This window comes from Anomalospiza imberbis, chromosome 3 (assembly GCF_031753505.1).
Source record: "Anomalospiza imberbis isolate Cuckoo-Finch-1a 21T00152 chromosome 3, ASM3175350v1, whole genome shotgun sequence".
NCBI classification, from domain to species: Eukaryota; Metazoa; Chordata; class Aves; order Passeriformes; family Viduidae; genus Anomalospiza; species Anomalospiza imberbis.
The window spans coordinates 62361378-62378962 of NC_089683.1; the positions used below are offsets into that span (position 1 = coordinate 62361378).

A 17585-nucleotide genomic window follows, 5' to 3' on the forward strand; every position below is an offset into this window, starting at 1 on the left:
TTAGACTTTTGAAATAAAATAGAAATACTTGGTACCACAAAATAAGGATTTGCCTTTTTCCCCCACTTAGCTTCCAGGACCTAATCTGTTTTGCCCAAAGAATCTCCATAAACCATTGCTTATAAAAGATAGTTACAATCTCAGGGTTTTGGTACCACTTAGCCAAATCACTTTATATATAAACTTCTAATGTGAATATATATATAATTATATATTTAGATGTCTACATATTGTTTTGTATCTGTACACTCATATGTGCACAAGTGTGTATGTAAATGTGTATAGACACACCACAGACACAAATACGCTCCCACACTTTGTCTCTACGGACAGTCACATACATCGTCACTATATGGGATCATCCCATTTCAAGTTTAATGTACACTCACTCATATGTGCACAGGTGTATATGTAAATGTGTATAGACACACCACAGACACAAATACGCTCCCACACTTTGTCTCTACGGACACTCACACACATCTGCACTATATGGGATCATCCCATTTCAAGTTTAATGTTTTCATCCTAAACCAAATCCTTACCATATAATTGAAACATTCCTCTTGGCAATGTAGCATTTTCCCAGTAGCTTCTGAATGGGAGGGAGACTGCTTGTCCCTATGCCTGAAGATCCCCTCAGGTACCTGGCAGGAGAGACCGGGGCTGGTGGCAGTGTCCTGCTGGGGCAGGAGAGCATGGCATGGGGCAGCTGAGAGCAGTAAATGAGGAGACAAAATGGTGGGGAATACTTTGGGAATTTCTAGTTGCTGCCACTGCATTGGTGATTGGATTGTGCCCTTCAGCAATGGGCAGACTCTCCTGCATTCTGTACTGCTGTATTTAGGCTGAACATCAGGTTACAGTGAAAAAAAAAAAAAAAAAAAAAAGCCCTCCCTGCCCCCACTTTTGTTTTTTGCCACACATATTTTGAAGATAAATAATGACCTGCTATCAGGTGTTTTGACAGCTTGGACTTTGTTATCTTTGTTTGCCTTGTTTTCTTTTTAAAATTGGTGCAGGATATTTTAATTATCTGCTTATAGGATTGTTTGAGAGAATTCCCTTAGTGATCTGACAATTCAACAACAAAAAATTTCAAGATAATGGCTTTTCCACTTGCATTTCCCTTCAAATGGAAGTGAAGGAATTATAAAAACCTTGTACATAATTTGACTTTCCAAGTAATACACTATAATGGCTTTGTTAAAAGTATTGCATGGATGGGTTGTAAAGGCTAAAAATGTAACTGAGTTTGTGGGGATCAGTAAAGGTGTTAGATACTTTGTAAGTAGCTAACTTTAAGAGTTGTTTTCCACATGTATTTGTACCTACCACAACCAGTATCTGTTCTGGAGTGGAAAGGCAAATGTTTTCATCAGCATAGCCAGGGCACTGTCAGTGGGACCAGGTCACAGTTTGCATCTGTCTCTTTGCTGTAAGTTTCAATCTTTTAATGAATAAAACCCAGTACAACAGATACAGCTCTTTTAAAAATATTAGGGTCGTATTTGGATATTGCAGAGAGCATATTCCACTTTCTCACCTCAAACCTGGCAGAGATGGCTTAATACTCTTTGTCAACTAATGGGACAGTAAAATGTAATTACATGAAAATTAACTTTCAGGGCATGGATGGGTGTGTGAATCTCCTGCTGTTGCTTGTTATATTCTGTGTTCTTTAGCAGACATTGTATTGCAACAGGCAGCCATAGATGTGTGGCAAAAGCCTGTTGTGGCATGGTGGTGCCTGGTGGTTATGCAGCCTGGCCACAGCAGTGCTGCTGCTGTGCCATGCGCCAGCTGTCTCAGTATGGTCAGAACTACAAACTGTTGGTGCATTTCCTTCATTCTTGGACATGGGTCTAAAATAGCTGGCCAAGTTTGTTATGAGCGAGTGTGGTACCAAGTGGCTGGATTTCAGGAAGTCAGATAGCTCTTATATGTGTTGGTTAGGATGCTGTGCACAGTGGGAACTTTCTTTCAGTACTTTTGAAGGTTCACCCCCTTTTTCCTTCTCTCGGGAGATTGTCACTGCTTATACCCACTGCTCTGTATAATATGGGCTGGATTCTGTTCCAGCAACCACAATTTTAAGGGCGAGATTCTGATCACTTTACTCTGACTGGGCTAATCCAAACTGTCTTCGCTGCAGTCGAAGCCTGTGTACTGAAAATCACTGTCAACACCAAAGACTAATTTATATGATTTTTTATACTGAAAAGAGTCCTGATTATTAGTGCCAGGTTGACAACCTTCAGGATTAGGTTTTCAAGCTAATGTCAGAACAAGAAGCAGTAGAGGTTTTTTCATGCTACCTGGCAGTGAATCCTAGAGATGATCTAACTTTCAAAATTTTACCTCTAAAGGAAAGGGTAGAAAACAACCAAACTAGCTTGTATCCTTATAATGTGTTTGAAAATATATCCAAAATGTTTAGTTTATAAATAATTAAAATACTATATCTGACCTTATTTTAGTAAAATGATCAGTTTTGGTTAGCTAGTGACACTGCTTACGTCCCATGAAAGGTACAATATATCTAAGATACAGTCTGGTGATTCTCTAGTTTCAGCTCTATTATGCTGAATTACTAGGGCTGAAAACTGGCTTCAGTTCCCAGTGTGGCCACAGGGTGGTTATTGCAGAAATAAGGCAAAAATACTCTCTTCAGCTAGTGATGATGGTATGAGAATTCAGAAAAGCATTTTCAAAACTCCTTGTAACCTATTTCACTGAGGTTTGTTAAGTACCTCTATTTGAAAAACAACTTCTATCAAGTGGAGCACTGCTACCCAAGCTGTCACATTCAATGTTTGCTGGGACATGCTTTTTGTGGAATGACTGCATTTATCACTGTGTTTTAAGACGTTGTTCAGAGACTATCAAAAATGGGTCTAGAATGTGTCTCATGAGTGAGAGTGTACTGTAAGCCTGTGCATCCCTCTGTCCTAGGAGAGGATCAGCTATGACCAAAGCATTTCCTACAGGTAGTTTTTCAAACTGCACTTTAAAGTTTCTAGTGGCTGGTGGAGACTCTGAAACCTCCTGAAATTTTGACAAGAATCTCATTTGGATTCTTGTCAATGCTTTCCATTTAAAATGTCTTTCTAATATTTAGCTTAAGAATGTAGTAATGGTGGGTAGGACTGCAATCCAGATTCCCCCTGTGCTTGCCTGCTATACTGATTTTCTTATATTTAGATGGACAGCCTGGCTGACAATCAGTTGCCAAATGTTGGACATCCATATGCCACTATCCAACTCCTGCATCCTCACTGTTTTCCTTAAGGTGAGACCTTACCTGATTCAGAAAGACAGAGGCAAATTTGAAAAGAAGCTTCTGTATTCACTTTGCCAGGATGTTGGCCATATCTGACAAGGGAATCCTGGAGTTTTACCCACTAGTTGTACAAAACATGGGATCCAAAGCAACGTAAGGCTTGATTTCCAGATGCTTGCAAAGTATGGGCTACAAAAAAAAGCTTAGTACATTTTGATACTGTAGTAATATTTCATTCTACTTCTATATTGCAGTAATATTCTTACACAAGCTGTACAAGAAAAACAAGAGCAGCACGGCTCCTGAGCAAATATTGTTTCTAGTCACATACGATACTTTGCAGCTGACTGCTTAGCTGTTTTGCTATGCAAGTGCAGAGAACACTGTTAGCAATAAAGCCACTGCTGGTTTCTCCTCCCAAACCTCCCTCCTTGCGGTGCATTGGAAATGACTGAACTTTGGCCCTCAATCTGCTGACACCCTGAGGGAGCATAAGTGTAATGACGTCTTTGCTTGTTTCAGCTGCACAACAGGAAACGCTCGTGGCCTCCCCTTCTTCCTGCTCTGAGAAAGTGCTGCTGCCTTTTTTTTTTTTTCTTTTTTTTTTTTTTTTTTTTTTTCCTCCCTTTCCCTGCAGTCGAATGGGCTGAGACCTAGTTTCAGGTCTGGGCTTGGCAGCCAGCTGGTGCTCACACAGGCCCCCACTGCTGCTGCCTCCTCCCCGGGGCAGCCAGTCGCCTCCCTATTGCTCTGCTGGGGTGGTGATGCCAGAAATATGAGCTTTGTAATTTTCTTTTTATTTTTCCTTTTTTTTTACCTACTGGAGAAGTGACTGAGAAGAGAATACAGTTATATGGCAATGGCTTGCTCCACGGAGCATGTCACTGGACACAGCTGAGCTGCAAAGACAGGATGGTCAGGTGATGATTTGTCTTGGGGAGACCATATCACTACCTTAATGCAGAGGACACACTGTCAGGTGGGCATTGAGAGATCCTGGAATAAGGTCCCAATAGTGCTGAATAATGCTGAATATCCTGGGCCTGAGCAGATTGCTTTGCTTTGCTGCAGTACAGAGGCTGGCTTCTTGCAGAGCATTGACAGGAAGCCTGTTTAACCCTCTCTCCCTCTCTGGCTGCTGCTTTTGCACTTCATAACCAAAAACGGGATATGAGTAAAAATGGTTATTTGCAAAACACAAGCATTTTGCTGCTAACTTAGGGAGGAGGATTTTATCTCAGCATAGTCATCCAGAACATTAAAGCAATACAGTGTTTTTGTGAGTGAAATTGACTGATTCAGTATTCAGCTGTTATTCTCTAATGATTGGGGAGGGGAGTGGGTCACTTTTAAAAAATAAAACTCACATGCACTAGGGAGTTAGCATATAGTGGCATGAGAGGCAGCACTGAGTAGTCTAGAGTACAGCATCCTGAATCTGAAAGATTTAATTAACTTTGAATGTAAACAGTGCTGGTGCAGTGGCTTATTCATTTGTTTAAAGTTGCATAGGCATATTATTTAAGGAGCAGCTTTTGTCTGGGTTCTGTAATAAGCAACTTCTGGATTTACCTCATTAATCTTTCGTACTGCCTAGCTGCATAACTGTTGTTTTTAACAAGCTGGAGTTATGTAACATGAATCATGCCTGGTGAGATACTTGCTAGCAGGAAAAAGCATAGGCAAAGATAGGCAAAGAAGTAACGGCACTCGACCTTTTGCAGAATAGGATATGACTGGGTTTTGAGATGACACGCTGTGTGTTGGTACTCCCAGCTGTACAGACAGGGTCCAGCTATTCATTAGGAGGACGTGTCTTGAAACAAAGTCTTGGGATGGGAATGTTTAAGAGACAGAAGAGTGAACTTGCTCAAGTGTGAGCAGTTCTTGGAGGGTTTTGTATATGTGCACACCAAATTCCCCCCACCCCAACCCCTACCTTCTTTTTCCTCTGGGATAATAAATGGGGAAATTCCCTTAAATGGGCCTGATTAAATGTGTAAAAGAAAATATCCTGATGAGCTGTGATTGCCCCTGTAAAGTGTTATATGAATCTTTTTCCTTCCTTTTTTAAATATGTCTTTATAGTATCATTAGGCATGTATGCAATGCAACAGTCCTCTGTCTTAAGAGATTTTACAGTTTATAGAAAGGAGAGGCAAGTGATTCTATGAATGCATTAGAATAAAAACAATTGGTTTTAAGTTAATTTTTCCTTTAATAATATTTCCTTGGCAGTTTTCTCTGCTGTTACTTAGGCTTGATCTTCAAAGTCATGCTGAGTTGTTAAGCCTGGGATGACTTCTTGCTTTAGTGGCATGTATACAGATGTTAAATAATAATGTCAGGAGATAAAGGTGCAAGAATATCAGGTCTTCAGGAATAGTGACTATTTTGGAAAGGAATAGTTTTGTGCTCCTGAATTCCCCTTCAAACTGTCATGCTCCATCTCATTTTGACCAAATAATGATTTATTTTTCCTTTGTCTTATCTATAAATGAAACATCTGTAAACTGTGGCATAGTGTTATAAACTCCCTTACTTTTAAACTTTATTGTTATTAACAACAGATGGCCAAAAATGGGTGCTGATATGGATGGTGTCCTGCACTGCCATGCATACATGAACACAGTGGCTGATGGCGCCTTGGCACAGGTGGCAGCTGAGATGTTACAGTGACAAGCAGCCTCTGTAAGCCACTGCTGTAGCCAGCACCAGTGCTGATAACCTCAGCCCGGAGACGAGGGGATGAAAAAGCAGAGAGGGAAATGAGTATTTTCTCACACTGGAGGCTACCCAGGTCATGGCCAAGGGATGTCGAAAAGGCGCTATAAGGAAGTGAACCATGTTGTTCTTGGTATGTCCTTATTTTCCAAACAAATGCAGGATTTCTGTTGGACTGTCAGTGCAACATCCTTCAGGAGAAACTTGCTTTTTTATGAAAACTTAAAAAAAATTTCAGTCTTCTAGACAATTTTCATTTATTGTACTGAATTGACTTAGCTTTGTATAGTCACACTACTGTTAGAGCAGCAGAAGCTTAGAGCTGGGAATCTAAACAGTGGCACGTGAGGGCACTGAGACTTTGAAGGTAAAGAAAGACATTTTTCTGAACCTGCATGATGGAAACCAAAATTACAGTTCATCAAATGCTTTCTGTTTCTGTCAACTCCAGTATTTATTACTTTTGACTCTGTAGTGGGTTTTGTTTGAATAATGGTTATGTCCTTTCTGTAACTCCATGATTTACTTGTAGGGACATTGTATAAAATTGTTGAAATTTTTGTTGGTGCACTTTGCTGTTATGGCTACTTAGGAGGGTTTGAGTGTCCTTTACTTGGGTGTACTTTACTTGAGTTTCCTTTACTCTTTTGGATGAGAAGTCCTTGTGGCTTTTGTTTAGAGCCATGATTTGTAAAGCCAGGAGGGTCAGACGGGACCCATGGGAGTTTCCACCCTGTGTTTTGGTAGGATCCATGAGATGAGCATGGCTGCAGGGGGAGTTGTTGTGGATCTCTGCTGCCTTATCTTGTCAGGTGAGAGCCTGTGCCTGCTGGCTTTTGCTGGGGGCCAGCCAGGGGTGGGCTGAGGACTGATGGGGGGGTGAGCTGGGGGATGAGCTGGCGGGTGAGCTGGGCTGTGCAGGCACAGGATGGTGCCATGGCAGATGAGCACAGCTGGGATCAGTGCCTGTGAGGAGTGAGGGTTGTTCACCATGTGCTCTGGGAGATGTGGGCTGGCCTTGGTTCTGGTGCAATTTCTGTTGAAATCTGTGAGTGAGCAGAGTAGAGTGAGCATGTGGCTGCTGGATGGAAGAAAGTAAATTGCCACGAGTGGCACTGATGCACAGACAAGGAGGGGGTGTGTCTCTGTGCATGAGCAGGCAGTGGCTTGCTGAGGAGTAAACTCTCACATCCTGGGGTCTTTGAATAGATCTTCAGAGGTTACTACTCCAGGTCATAAGGCTCTGCACAAAGGGATTTCTTGCTCTTCAAGTTGCTGTACACAGGTTCATTTTTCTTGCTTTCATGTATCTTATTCTTTCAAACCCTTAAGTGTTGTCAGGTTATCAAGTTGCTTTCATGCTTTAGCAAAACTTGAAATAATTACCAACCCAGTTTCACCATTTTTCCTTGTTAAAAAAGTTGAAATTTAATTTACACTAATTATTTAACCAAATGAGATTCTCAGCATGAAAATGTCCAGGTGCAAATTAAGATGAAATAAGTAAAGGAAAAAAATATGCTGTGCGTTACATTTTTCGTATTAAGCATTCTATTTGTATTTCATTACCAGTCCATCTGCAAGAAGACTTTTCTTAGCAGATTGAAGCATTTAAAAAAAAAATCAAACAAATTTACAGTAAGTCTGATACAAATAAAGACTTGATTAAGATGGGAGAGTTTTAAACAAATCTTCTCATTATTGCAGACTTACTTTCTTTTAATTCTAGTTGTACTGTGTGCCTTGGTATGGTGTCTGGAGCCATGCAAAGGCCACCCTTTTTTGTTGCTGCAACACAACCTCTGCAGAGCTGCTATGTGTGTAAAATTGGACCCTAGGTAATAGTGAAATTTGTGTAATGTGTGGCCTAAGTGGGTGTGTGGTCTTAGCTCCTTGTCACAGGAATGGATTTGAGAGCATTTGCCTGGTTCTTGAGATTGTGTTTGTTGCAGTCCTGCTATCCCCCAGCCAGGCCCTTGTGAACCTGTCACTGCTTTGGGAGAGGCAGATCACAAGCCAAGATGGTTTCACTCTTTGTGGGGATGAGAAGCAAAACCTTTTGTTCAGTTTTAGCCAAGGCTGGCCATGGGATTGTGTTGATTGCACCATCAGTCTCACCAAGGTGAGTTCAACACCCTAGTGGTGTTGCCAGGGTGCATGTTTCTTTGGAAGCACTAATACAGCACCCTTCTCTATTGTAGAGAACAGGCTTCATCCCTGCAAAAATATGTGTGCTGTCTTTCTTTACCTTGGCAGGCCCTGATTTTGAACCTTCCCAAACTTTCGAGATGTTTGTTGCAATGTTTACTTTGAGAATGGAGTTGTTTTTTTTGAGTGCATCATACTAGATTTGGTTTATCTACATGGAGCATGCTTCCTTGTGCAGTTGCTTTCCACTGTGCAATGCCTGTAGATCAAAATCCTTTCTGTTGTGCTTGTGCCAGTTCAATTCCTCCTGCAGCAAGTCCGTTTTCCTGGCATACTGCATGCAGTAAGGTGCCTGGTTGAAATAGTGAGAAAGAAGTTTTTTGTTTCTGCTGACATGTCATTCTTGTAGAAAACTAGAATAACACTCACTGCTTCAATGTATACTTTATTCCATCTGAAAAACTGCTTTAAATGCATGTGTTTGCACTTGGAATTTGAATGCTTTGCATCAAAACTAGAAATGGCAACATCATATGCATGGAGTAGACCTTTGAGTTTATGGTGGTGGCATGCTTTACTGTCTGTGACGTGTGATCACACAAGCTCAGCAGTACACAGCTGACTTGATGTATTTACTGGAACTCTCTACCCAAGGAAGTACAGTCTAGTGACTAGCTGGCTGGGTGGGGACTCAGTAGCCACAGCTTCAATTCCTGGTTCTGCTACATGGTTCATGAGTTTGGGGCAAGATTCACACCACCTAACACTGATTTTCATGCGAGTTATATTCATAAATATGAGTGAGGCACAGCAGTATCACTGTAGTGCAGTGTTCTCTTCATGTCATTTCCACTTCCTTATCTTACAGAGATGTCCTGTAGACAGATGCTGTATTCTGCCATTGATCCATAGGGTGCCAATAGGGGTTTTATGCTAAAACTGACTGTGGGGTTAGAACCTTAATTTTTTTGTTGCTGTTGTTTGTGTCTGTTTTTAAGTGACCATTCTCAGAGTGACCAATAGTTGTGCCATTTACTATAGGTGCCTCTGCTCAAAATATTTATGGTATTAAACATAGAATGAATTGCAAAAGTCAGGCTACATGTGGCTTTGGAGTCCAGTTCTAGCTCCTTTACTTAAGAGGAAAAACAGCCTAACTAAGGTGCAGTCAGCAGTCAAGGCATGAGAGAAATTCAACACAGATATCTGCCAGATGAATCTGGTGCTTCATTAGCAAAGCCCCTAAGAGAAACTTAAATTTCAGGCAGATTCCAAAGTTGCATTGAAATCACTGGGTTCTACACATTCTCCTGAAGTATATGGTTATATACTTTGTAAATAGGAATGACTGGAGCCAGTGAAGGGAATTTTGGGACTCCTGCTGTTCTGCTTACAGTATTTTGCAGGAGAATTTAAGGGTGTAGAATGACACCAACTGGATTCACATAACAATCTGCTCCTGTTCCTGTGAACTCCAAATTATTTTCTTTCTCACATGCAAAGTTGTATCGAGAGCTGCATTTAAAAACCCATCTGTTGTCCATATTATATCAATACGAAGAAAATTTTTTGACTTCTAAAATATTCTGGTTATGTGTTCCATCCCGCTGTCATTTGTCTTTCAACTACAAGCCATTTCTTTTAGTTGCACTTACTTGTAGCTACTCAAATCTTTTTCCTCACACCAGCAGATGAAACTCTGAGTTACTAAACTGCAGAGTTGGAAGCAGGATGCTACAAACCGGTGGTGGAAAGAAATGACCACTTTCAGAATATGATACTCTTGATAGCCTAAAATAAATAAATCAGTATAATATTTGTTTTCTTATCAAGTATGGGAATGACTAATAAATTACTTCAAAAGTTGTTTCATCCTATTTTTCATTGCACACTATATTTGAAGTATCATCAACATTTAGATGTGTTTTGATATAATTAATGACACAAATATGTATAATAAAATCCAGCCTTTTAATATTTTTTTTTAGTTTTTACAACAAAGTAAGATTATAATTTCAGTGCTACTGGTTACAATTTTATAAATCACTTGCTTCTGATCTGGTTTTACTGTGTTGCAGTGGCAGTAGCATAAATGTAATTATTGGCAGACACTGCTTTGTGAGAGGACAGCAGTGAAGTTCATCAGTGGTGTTTATTCTGGTTTTGTTGTTACATTTTGCTGAAACAGCCAATTGTGACAGTATTGTATTATTTCGGGTTTGGAATTTTGTCTTTGCAACTGTAATGTGTACTCAGGGATGTGTGTATGTGTATTTTCTTCTGCAACAGCTACCAGGCTTTCCTCTCACCATTTTAAAGCAGTATCTTCTCACTGAGGGCTTCAGGATTGTTGAAATGCTGCACTTGTCCTCCCTAGAAAACTCCATGGGAGATACTTGGGCTGTGGGAACTTTGTAGGCTTTTCCCAGTGAGATACAGACCACAGATACAAACTGTCCATCTCACGGTGGTTGGGTAGCTGGGCCAGTGTACTCCAGTGGGTGAAGTTGCTTCCTTTCCCAATTTTGTTTAGCCATATGTGTGCACCTGTAGTTGTGAACGTCAGCTTTTGACACCATTTTGCATCTCCGTACATCTGTTTTATCTGCAAGTTTTGCACTCTCTGACTCAATGTGGAAGATTTTTCCCCAACATGAATGCTGACCATCTCTCTCCTGTCTAAGCATAAGGTGGAATTGGAAGGAACTTCTGGTAATTGAGTAATTTTGAGACTGCTACCTCTTTGTTGAATATCTTTAGAGAAATTACTAAGGGAAGACGGATAGACACAGGTGCGACATCACACACGGTTTGTGATTGCAGGTTTTTTTTTTTTACGTAGGAAACAAGGTTACAAAAGAGATGTTGGGAGGAAGGTTGAATTAATTCCTCTGAAAATACTTTCTGGATATAAAGCTATGTGAAAATGGTAAAATGTTACAATTATGTGATGTGATTTTTTTATTACCATGACTTTTATTGTCCGTGTGGTAATATCTAAAGTCTTCTATGAAGATGTAGGCTTTCTTGTCTTTACATCTTCAAATTCACTGAATTTACAGCATAAATACCTGACAGATGAGGAGAGGAAAGAAATGTTATCACAGCGATCAAAGATGGAGACAGATTGTGAGATGCCCTCCATGGTCAGATAAGAAATCACCAGTGGCTAAGTACTCAGTCTATTTCTCAAGTGCTATGATTTGGTGTTACTTCCAGCACCATACATCACTTAGCTTCACAGAGGTAAATGTGTCTGCCTTTGTGCACTGTGTTAAACCATGTTAAACCTTCACCAACCCTTTTTCCCCTGAAGCTTTTGACATATTTAGTTTATTACATGTATCTTTGCATTGCAATTCAGTCCTAAACTTGTTTTATTCTTAAGTTTAAAGGTCCCATCTGACATAAAGCCCATTGATTTTGTGGATGATTTATGGAATAATGTCAGATGCCACTATTTAAAACAATGTTACTGCCTTGCAAAAGTGAATGTCTTGTTTTCTTTGTTTAGTAACATATCCAAAACACTTGAAAGGAAGTTTTGGAATAAGGAGATTTCTACCCTGGGGGAGTAGTATCCTGTGCTTTCGTTAGGTCATGTCAGGCCATTGTTTTGCTTTTCTTATCATAAAGATCTTGTGTCTTTATTTGTGCTCAGCTGTGGACTTGAGTTTCCTGGAAGAGAGTGAAATAATTAAGAAATAATACTACAAAATCATATGTTCTCTGTAGCTATGTTTGTTTAGTTGAAGTTCTGATCTGTAGCTATATGTAGAGTAATAGGTGGTGTAGATACTTCCCAGTAATAAGTAGTATCTTGTATCTGTGGTTCTCATTGTAGCTGAAAAGAAATAGTATTCTTCCATATGAAAAAAACATAGAGAAATTCAGGGTCACCTGTCAAATGGCTAGTAAAACTGGGTCTCTTGACTGGTAAAACTGGGGTTTTCACCCATGACTGCCAGCTGAGACTCTCAGTGGCTTTTTCTCTACTGGTGGATGACACGGTGGCAGGGTATGGGAAAGGGCGTGTTTAATTTATTGCTGTAGATGCAGGCACTGGGGAGGATGGCTGGGTACACCGGGTGGTTTATCAGTAGAAGTCATTAAAGTAGGGTAATTAATGTGATGCCAGAGAAGGGCATGCGGTGTGTTTTGCTTGCACTTAAAATCTGTGAGCTGCCACACAAGGTCACACAGCCTAAATACAGTCCTGGTGAGAGGAGTCGCGGGAGGAAGAAGGGCACTGCCAGCCTAAATTAAGATCTCATATTGCTGTGCACGTTTTTCAGGGGATGGAAGAACACCTCCTTAATGACTTGCTAATGGGATGGATGAAGCTTGCTTGGTAAATCTGTCTTGCTTGGTAAATCTGGCTTGGTTCTGGTGTGACAAAGCTGAGATATTAGTGTAAGTGATGTGAGCAATAGCTTTCCTGGTCACACCCTGGGATACATGTGCCTACTTTGACAATAAGCAGAATTTCTAGCACTGACAGTGAGATGCCTATCTCCAGAACTAAATTTATCAATACAAGGAGGCATGAGAAGTCAAGGCTTGTTACATCCCATATTCATGGGACTTTTCCTTTGAAATGTGTTGTTCCATTTCCTCCAAGTGTTCCTTGGAGAAACAATTTGGATTTAGTATGCATTTTACCTTTAATTCTTCATTCATCACTATGTGCTGCTAGATCTTTGCCATAGTTTGTGTTTACTTTTATTTGCTGTGAAACATCTCCACTCTGCTTGCAGGCTGCACTGTGATGTGCAGGTTCTAGTACAAGTAGAGAAGTCCTGGTACAGCAGAGCAGGGGTGCTGTGGGTGACCCCATGAAACACACAACAGCAGCCGACAGATGTGTCAGCCTGCCCCATTAGCACAGAAACTGCTCCCTGCACGGACCTCGTTCTCCCAAACAGGGACCAACATGCTATCTTAGAAAAAAAAAATTCACCTAGGGTGTCATAGTCTTTCCAGAGAGAAGCTCTGACAGAGAAACTGGAGGAAAAGCTCCTGTATACACTGAGGTTCTCTTCTTTATGTAAGTGGCAACAGCAGAAGGAGGATGAAGCTGCACAGCCATATGAATAAACGTGCAGAATCTGAAACTTGCACTTCTGGGTTGTCTATCACATACCATGCTTTTATAGTGTGAGATGAAATATCCAGCACCAAGTTTCAGCTGCCCTCAGCAGATATGCCATTACCTTCTGTCTCAGTGCATGGCCATAATCTCATCCTGAAAAATAAGATTTTACCTTCCACTTACCCTTCTGGAGACGGCTTGTCAGAGCAACATGGTACTGCAAACTTATCCTGCTTAATGTCAGCTAATTAAATTAGTTTTTGAATATAGTACTAAGCCAATTTAATTCTGTCTTTCAGAGCCTGAAGAGACAGTTGTGACTTTCAGATGGGTTTCTGTCTCTGATTAGTGATCAAATCTCTTTGTGCTTTTCTAGACTGACTCTGTCTTTTTCTGCGCATCTCTCACCAGTACTTGGGATGTTATATCTCAGTGGTATATGGGGTGGAATGGGATGTTTTTCCCTGTGCTTTCATATCCGCAGCATCTTCTGTCTCATTTGTCAACATTCTCTGTTTAATGACTTTTGATCTCTGAAATGAGTTTCATTACTGTGGCTGGAATAGAAATAGAAATTACTGTGAAATTCTCCTGGTGTTAGGTCTTGATTTTAGAGGTTGTTTTTCAAAAGTGTTGATGTTTGGAGAGATGGGCATTGGAGTGACCTTCTAACTCTGAGCTCATATACCCGCCTCCGGATGATCATTCACATCACAGTCCAAGTCACAGTCCAACTACAACAGCCTCCAGTAATGTTTACTGTCTGTCACTCTCAATATATTTTGTGATCACAAACATTCATGAAAATAAGGGGCAGAATTAAAAAACAAACCAAAAAAAAAGATTAATCTAAAAGGGAGAAAGGTCAAGTCATAGAGTAACAAAGTAACAAAGAATAATGTACTTGATTAATTAAGTAGTGCTGGTGGAATATATTATGCCAGGGACAGTCTTAACAAATATTTTTTAATTTTAGAGGGGTTCTCTGCAGGTTATCAAAGAAAGTCAAAGAAAAAGTAAGTTGTCTGGAGATTTTAATGGTTTCTTTTCTGTATGCTCCTCACTCCTTTTGTGTAGCTTTGTGCCAGGGACTACTTCCAATTTCCTGTTTCTGAATTCCCCAATGCTTTTGGGCAGCAGATTGCTGTGCATCACCGTGGAACCCCCTACTGCAGTTTACTCCCTGCCTGCAGCTGCATCTCCTTTCTCTCATTCTCTTCCTGCTTGCCCTCCCACTTGTTGATGTGACCTATTTGTGTTCGCACAGACATTACAAAGGCAGAACTGAATAGTCACTATCAGCAGTGCAATTCCCGGTTACTGAGAAACTACTGCTCCTGTTTTCCTCCCAGAGTGCAGCTGCAGTGTGTGTGGAGACGTGGACTGGGGAAAAGCCTGTGTCATTGTCAAGCACTGTGCCTCTTCTGTATGGAGAAGAGGGCTTCAGTCTGCATGGATGTCAGCCTGATAGATTTTACTGTCACTTCATCCATCCATCCATCCATCCATCCATCCATCCATCCATCCATCCATCCATCCATCCATCCATTTTTTGCGTTGCATAGTAAAGCATACAAGTACATTTGTGTCTGTAATGCAGCTTCTGATGGCAGAGAGAACAAAATACCAACTTTCTCACCTTTACTGAAATTATGCTGAAGTTGTAAAACAGAAAACAGGTGCCAGGAAAGTAATACTTGAGCCTTAGTTTTATTGAGAGGAAAGGACAGAAATTGTTTTTTCAGATAATTAATTACATATTTTTATTTAACTTTAAACTCTATATTTCTGAAAGGCTATTAAGAGGTATATTTTTTGAAATTTGAAGCTATAGTTTTTAATGAAATTCATAATAAAATATATTCTATGTGTCTGGAGAGTTTTTGAGGCTTGATACCCCTCCTGACCTGGGTTTAGTAAAGAGTTCGATGCTTGTATAGAATCAGTCTAAGCATTTGGTTTAGCTACTTTGTTTATTTCTTAAGTCCTCATTCATTCTTCAAATTAGCGTGGGGAGAAAGAATTACTAAAAACGTGGTAAGTCATAGAGCACAACAGTGGTTTTATAGGGACTTTATAAATACCTGTGGTTGTTAGGTCTCTTTAGCTCTGTTGGTATAACTTTGCTGTGTGCATTGATATAAATATTTATATACACACACACACACACACACACACACACATATATATATATATATATATATAAATATATAAATACAAAAGATTGCATATTTGCTTCTTCACTGATGTATTTGTTGTAAGAAAGGAGTAACTTTGGGGCAAGGGAGTAACTTACCTGTAGCTTAGTATATATAAATGCAGTTTTAGGATAGTCTTAAGACATGTAGACTCAGTTTTAAGAAGTGATGGCACACATGTAGAATTAAGTTGGAAGCAAAAAATTAATTTCAGCTTCCATTATTTTTTCTAACTATGCCTAATATTGCATTTCCTTAAAACATTGCTTGTGAAAATGAAGGTTTTCATTGATAGCACTAGAGATTATCACTGTCTAGGTATAGAAAATAAACAGTTTGGATAAAAGCTGTATTCATTTTCTTACCAGTCTCTCATTCTGTAGAGACTGTATTGATTTGTATGTTTAGTTCCCAGTCTTTCTCCCACTGAGATTTTAAGCACTGGGTCCCCAGTGGATTTCTGTCAACACTATTTCCATAATTGCTAGAACCATGTACTTAAATACCTCCCATATAATTTCCATTTTCATTTCATTTCACAATGGCTTCCATGCTTCTGCTTCACCTAGAAAGACTTTGCTTTTGCCTTAAAGAAGCTCTTCTAGGACTTGCAATTTTTAGGTGAATTTTTGGGACTTTGGTGCTTGTTTCTCACCACAGGTAAGGAATTAGGAGGCCTCTGACAGAAAGATCTTTGTAAAAGATCTTGAAAGTTGTCAGGATCATGAGTAATTACATCAATTCTTAGCTGTTGCTCGTTAGCGTGTCTGACTCTACTAGAAGTGGTTTGTTTTGAACAGTTTTGACTTTCTTCTACACGGTCTCTGAGATCCCTCCCATCTCAACTATGAGCAGAGATACAGCAGGCATAACTGTTGGCCTTGAAAATCTGGAACTGGCTAAAGAAGAGGATAAAGACTCAGTGAAGAAATCTGAGCAAAAGGGAATCAAATGGAGAATTACAAACTGATTTCCTACAGGACACTAGAGAGCAGGAAGCCAAAGGTAGCTGGTGGCAGCTACCAGCTTGAGTTAGATTTGAACTGATTCACTAGAGATGATAGACTGCATTTCACTTCACACTTCCATGTGTGCTATATATTTCTGTTCATGATGTAGCTATCTGGTGATCATTCTTTTCAATTCATATGGTGATTTGGAACTTTAAAATGAAAGTATTTGTGAGAGTTTTCATTTTCTAACACTACTGTTAACAGAGATAAAGAAAAAGAAAGAAAAATGTTTAAATTATTCACCTGGAAAGTCCTGGTAGTTTGCAAGGTAAATGATCAGGTGCAGTCATTAGGAACAGATTATTAAGTGACTGCAAAGAAATCTGCAAGCAGAAGAATGTGTTGCATGTCTTAGTATCTTCTTCTGTTGAAGGCAGTTGGCTGTGTTTATCCTTCTGTGGGGGGTATGTCACAAATGATTTCTCTGGGAAGGAAGATTCTTTTTAAGGCTTCAACAGGTCGAGAATTTTTGCTTTTGTAGGTAATTATTGGGAAAGAAAATTTCTGCAGTTCCACAGAACAGATCTATCTGAGACTCAGATCTCTGCACCATCTACCAGCCAGCGCTGCCTCAGGGCAGTCACTGCTCCCCCGTTTTCCTCACTGCTGCTGGGTCCCATGCTGTGGCTCAGCAGCTCACCTCAGCATCCGGCATTTAAGTGTGCCTATGCCCACAAATAGGTGCACTACTCTGTTTGTGTTAATACTGTTTCAGAGCAGGCAAACTTTAGGTATTGCATTGTAGCATCATACCCATGGGCAGCATACTGCCTTTCACCTATAATTTTTTTGTTGTTGTTTTGGACCCATGGATTATGTTCTTTGCAACTTAGTCTTCACATGGTTTTACACTTGTTACTGGACACCAAATGCAGAATATAGGAAACACTGACTTGCTTATGTGGCAGCAAATGAAGGAGTACATGATACTAGTGAACTGTGAGATGTGGAGGCTGCTCACTGAAGTGTAATAAAGGCAAGAGCCAAGCCACTTTGGAGGCATGAAGAGTCAAAGAAGCATTAGAGTAATTTATAAAAAATAAACTATGCCTAAAATCTGAATTCTTGAAAATTCTTTGTTATTTACCAGACTTTCTTCTTGAAAACCACTTACTCTAGGATGAGAT

At 40.0% G+C, this 17585-nt stretch overlaps 1 protein-coding gene across 9 annotated transcripts in view; it reads left to right on the plus strand.

Moving 5' to 3' along the window:
* The window catches only part of HIVEP2 (HIVEP zinc finger 2), a 137369-nt gene that overhangs the window by 14384 nt on the left and 105400 nt on the right, over positions 1-17585 (plus strand). The window lies entirely within an intron of this gene.